The sequence below is a fragment of the Lepisma saccharinum genome, chromosome 16 (assembly GCF_977018435.1).
Source record: "Lepisma saccharinum chromosome 16, izLepSacc3.1, whole genome shotgun sequence".
NCBI classification, from domain to species: Eukaryota; Metazoa; Arthropoda; class Insecta; order Zygentoma; family Lepismatidae; genus Lepisma; species Lepisma saccharinum.
The window spans coordinates 49,734,646-49,740,645 of record NC_139244.1 but is presented as its reverse complement, the minus strand read 5'-3'; positions in this window follow the sequence as shown (position 1 = coordinate 49,740,645).

Sequence of the window (6,000 nt, the reverse complement as noted above, 5' to 3'; positions counted from 1 at the left end):
TGCAAGAATTCGATCTAAAAGTTTCCTTGCATTGCAATGTACTTCTTTTCTGTAATGTAATGTATTTAAATAATATGTGTTGTATATTTGTATTGAATAAGCTTTGAATAGGTACACAATTTAGTATTAACTTCTTGCATATGCATTTTCTTATTTTATGTCGCTTCATGTTGCATATGTGTAAAACATATGTTGTACATGAAAGTTACACATGTATGTATCTTCGGAATGCATTTATCGTTCACTTTCTGCCATTCAAAAATAGTTTGTGTGCCTGTTTCCCAAGCAGCTAATTTGAAATTGATGGTGCTAAAAAAAATATTTCAAATCGTTTGTTCCAAACAAATGGTTTGGCACAGACTTCTGCCCCCTTATGCGTAATAATAATAATAAAGCCATTATTAATGTTGGTTTTGTTATTATTATTATCATTATTATTGATACGTTTATCCTGGTCGAAAATAATTTCAGTAATTAATTCGGCATAAACGGGGAAAGGGATATGTTCTACCTCTTTGGGGGAGGGAGTGCGTCATGGGTCGTTTGGGGATAGGCATCCCTGATACCGAAAACATACAAATTAGTGTAGTTGTGAGTATTGAAGTAACCACCACCGTTGGGCCAACGTCAGTTTTTACGTGGGAAAGGTTGGCTTTACGTTGGTTAGCAAATTGACGTTGGTCTTACGTTGGGCCAACGGTGGTTGCCAACATTTGCCCAACCATGGAAACGTGAGTTAAAATCAGTTTTAAAAACAACTTTTTAATGCTAAGACAACTTTCAGGAGAATGCTGAAAATTCTAGAGTGTAAGTGACATATAACCGTGGCTCTGTCCAAAAGGTACGAAGTACGTACACTTGAAGCATCGTTTTGGCGGAAGTGACGTCACCTAGTACAGTTCGAAAGCGCCAAGAACAGGAGTACGCAAGAGCATAGCTCGCAGTGCAGATGGAAGCTGACTCGGTCACGTGATTTCCACACTCGTTGTTCGTTTGTTTAAAATTGCGGAGGTAGAAAGCCAGCAACACATGTTAAATATACATTATGGGTCAGCAAGTTGTTGGTTAAAGTGCTTCTAATGTGTGGAAATGTATGTGTACGAACATTTGAAAATGCAACGTGATTTCTATGGTGAAAGACAAGTGTTTAAAACGTGGGGAAAAGAACGAGTACTCAGTTCTATCTATTGATCGTATTTGGCGATGCAGTCGAAGTGCATTTCGAAAGACTTTCACTTCCAGTCCACGACTTCAAGACCGGACTCCAAGACCATACTCGGAGGATGCTCGCTTCAAGTACGGTCTTGCACCTTTGGGACACGGCCAGTGCTTTTTTTTTTCTTTTTTTTTCGAATATTTCAGTCACAGCACATACTGGAAATATATATATTTTTAATGAAAGTAGAAGCTATTTTTAACTTGGAGTCACTCACCACTCCCGTCATGGATGAAAGATGTGTTTGGAATTGCTTATTGTCTCTTTGCTGTAGTAGAACAAGAACATTCTTTTTGTGAAGGTGGTTAAGCAAGGTTATGTGCAGACTAAATTCCATGAAAGGTGGAAAACTAAGTAAACTCTAGAAGGTTTTTGTGCTGTCACTTGAAGGTATGGTGCCTTGAAAACAGCAACACCATGTGACTGAGAAAGTGCTGTGTATTTGTTTTATTTTAATAAATAACTTGAATTATTGTTTACATTTGGCCTCACAATAAATTATGTATATATCAGAAAACAAACCTATCCATTCTTTAGTTTTCAGTAACGTTTTCAAGAAACGTTGGAACCACGGCCTAAATTACCGTTGGCCAACAGTATGTTTTTGCATTGGGCCAACCGTTGGCCAACCATTTTCAGTACGGTTGGCCCAACATTGGGTCAACCACTTTTGGTTACTTTACTTGGGTCAATACACACAATATAAGTAAAACAAGAATGCAAGACAATAATAACTATGAAATCTGACTGACTTTATATTAACATAAAGCAAAAACTACACAAAAACTTACACATGATAAAACCACTTCAATTATGTAATAATTTATTACCATCTTTAACTAGTTAGTAAAGGAATTAGAAAGCTGCTTTACAATATCTGATATGTATAAAAGTAACAAATTAATTTCATGAAATTAATAATAATAATTTCATTTTCATTGAGTAATTTATTTTTACTTTTAATAACATTACAAATATGTATATCGTATAATTTACACATGTGTTTGTGGGAGAGGGGGGTTTGAAGAATAAGAACTTTCTCCCCCACCAGTTTTCAATGATTAGATAAATCCAGAAATCATACCTTAATGCTCAATTTAACTTTCCTACCACAAGATAGCCATAAAATATTCAACGGTTATTTTGATATGGTTACAAGGAAATTTGATTGAAAACACTTCTAATTCACATATTTTATTTCCTTCTATAGTTAAAAATTAACATTATATTCAGTTTTAATATTTCAATAATTATTATTATTAAAAACTATCCTAAATATGGAAAAATTATAATACCGTGCATTAATAAAGGATTTTATTTTGGGAGGGGCTCATTCCTTATCAACAGCCACCATCTAAAGGTGAACAACTTGAGGGTAGAAGCCCTGAAAATGAATTTCTCAGTATATTATAACTTATTATACAAGATGTTTAATTCTGCTAAGGAAGTATAATTAATTGCCACACACAGTTTGCATTAGATATTTATAGGATTTCGGGAAGGGCTTCAGCCCCCTTAGCCCTCCCCCTGAATACGTGCCTTATTCCAGTTCAAAGTACAGGACATACAACTACAAGTTCAAGTGACGTGTCGGAGAAGGCATTTATGAGAAACATTCCGAAGAATGCAACAATACTTTCTATGAAAAAGGAACATGAAGTTAGGGCAATTAGGATAACATTGTCCACATAGGCAATCAAAACTTCCCTTAAGGTACCCCCAAACAAATTAGTCTGTGCACACCTATGCATCTGTTCCCTTTCTCAAGATACACTTTGTGTTATAATTCCAGTCAAGAACATGTTTACCCCTGAGTATGTGTAGACTAGCTCTAAGGAGTGGAGTTATTGTACCAATAACGCTGATATTGTAGAACCCATCTGTTAAATGTTTTCACTTGCCTTGTGTTAACCTCTCCTGAAGTTGGGATCAATATGAAATGCAAAAGTATTCTGAAGTATTCACACTACAATTTCAAAAGTGGGATTGTATGAAGTCTTTTCAGATATCTCAGGGGGTACCCCTTGGAAAGACAGACTACTTTTGGTACTCTATTTATACAACCGTGCTGTCAAGGTGCTTTGTGTGCAAAAATTACATCCTCCCTGATTCCATTAAACCAAAAATCTCTCAATTCCTACCTGTTCATTGAGTGAACTATCCTTCAGTTGACCATGCCAACTATGAATGTACCAAAGATATGATACAGGACTGTTATTTGTAAGATACAATCACAATTCTTATCACTGCAAGTCACTAATCCACCACCTGACATTACTAAATACAGGATGTTCCACTTAGGACTATAATAATAAAATAAAAATTTGTAACATTGAAACAACTAGTTCGAATGACTGAAAGTTGGTATCATTATGAAGAGTAACTGGAAAAGTTTAAAAGCTAGCATGTTGTGCATGCACAGTAACTATAAAATCGATCAAACTGAAGGTGTTAGTCGCCAAGTGGACACCACAACAGAAGACGATTTGTGTATTGATACTTGCAGAATTGAAATCTGTACACAGGCATGTTACAGGAATACGTTGTCTCAACTTCCAGAAGGAACAATCTCCCAACAAGATGGAGCCCCATGGCCCGCATGCCATTTTGCCATGGAAGTCTGACGTTTACTTGATGACCACTTCAATGATAGATGGATTAGGAGAGGATCTCGGTTCATGACATGGTCACCGGACCTTACTGTGCTTATCTTGTAGGGTTTTGATAAGGGTAAAGTGTATGTTACAAAGGTTTGTGGTCTACCAGACTTACACGAAAGAATTTGTGCTGCAATTGACACTGTGACGCCACAACTACATGTCCCCCAATCTACGAGGCGTATTCGTAAAGTAAGCACAGTTTGCAAATATTGCCGCTGTAGGGATGCAGTCCCGACCATATGAATTCTCGCTGACATCCTTCATCCGTTAGTTAGCCACAAGCATATGTGGGAGCAGGTCATGCTTTTTCTTCGTAGTTTTCTGAAGGTTTGAAATGTTCAAGAAAATCAATCGGCCCGCCGACTGTGATGTCCGGTCTGTGATTTGTTTTCTCAATGCAAGAATGGTTGAATTCTTGCCTAGAGGACAGACCACCAACAAAGATGCCTGCTGTGACACATTAATCCGGCTGCGTCGTGCAATTCAAAACAAAAGACACGGAATGCTTAGCAAAGGCATTGTGTTGCTTCACGATAATGCTCATCCGCATACGGACCAACAAACTCAAAATTTCATCACGTCATTCAGTTGGGAACAATTTGTTCATCCACCAACAGCTCTGACTTGGCACCAAGTGACTACCATCTCTTTCTTCATCTGAAGAAGAAGTTTCTTGCTGGTCAGCGTTTCGACGAGGATGACGGCGTCGAAGCAGCAGTGCATGGATGGCTTTCGTCACAGGTGGGAACATTCTATGATGATGGGATACAAAAACTAGTGCCACGCTACGACAAATGCTTGAACAATGGTGGAAACTACGTAGAAAAGTAGTTTAAGGTCTGTAAAATGCAATGCAAATAAAAAAAGGTACGAAACTATTTTACTTTTAATTTTTACACCCTTTCAGTACTTACTTTCCGAATATGCCTCGTATGAAAGTACCATGAAATGATTTAATGTGAAGTTGGAAACCTGTTATTAATAACCTTCTCTGAGTTCCAGATTTTGTATCCATGATGTCTTGATGTTCTGTAAATGACCAGGACTAGCATTGTCCCTGCCAATCCAAGAAGCACTGCCATCAGCAGCTTTCCACTACCCATAGGGACAGGATCATCTACACCTAACCCTTCCACCTACAGAAGATGGTACTTCATCCTTAGTAAACTTCCATGTGGATCCATGCTCAGTGATTCAAGACAGTCCTCAACTATAATGCCTACAGACTTACCAGTTACACTACGATGCACTAATTCAATGATTATACAGTCCATCCAACAGTTACCAGACTCTTGCTACATGACAGAATCTTATATTCAATTAACATTGCCAGTGCTCGAAAAAATTTCTTCAAAGCTAGGTGCCAGCTCTGAAAATCAGGCGCCAGGAAACTACCTACTAGCAATTGTGCATACTACACCGTGTTTCAAATCTGCACAACCCAAACTTTGAAAATGTATATCATGAAAACCGTAAGAGGTATTTACACCAGGTTTTCTGCACTAAACTAATCACGTACTCTATCACTGGGTTAATAAATTTATGTTAGCATGTATCCAAATAAAAGCAATTACAATATTTTAAAAAAATATTGTTCATTTGCTGAAAACATCTGAGAATTGATGCAGGTTCGACCAGGACTCGAACACAGGTCTCTGATATACCGTGCCATTGTTCTAACCACTTTTATTTTTATTTTTAATGGAATACCCCTATTCGGCAGTATCCCCCGTCATTCACACAATCTTTCACACATGTCAAGTTTCACTGTATTCACATTGGTTCTCATTATTTGGACAAACACAAACATCCAAGCCTGAGGGGGATTCGATCAAATGTTGCACATGACCAATATTGGTCGCAAATGAGATTGATATGGCATCAGTCATTAGGCGTCTAATTATGGCCCTTTGATAATTTCTTACATATTTTTCTCATTCAAAGGTGAATTTCTTGAAAAATTTTAACGCTCCCTTCCGCCAGTTATTAATTTATCTAAATTTTCTGTATGGACAAAAATGATAACTTTAAGCATTGAAAAATATCTCAATGGATGAGACTATGATGCAGAAAGCCCGGTGTAAATATCTCTTACTGTTTTCATGATATACATTTTCAAAGTTT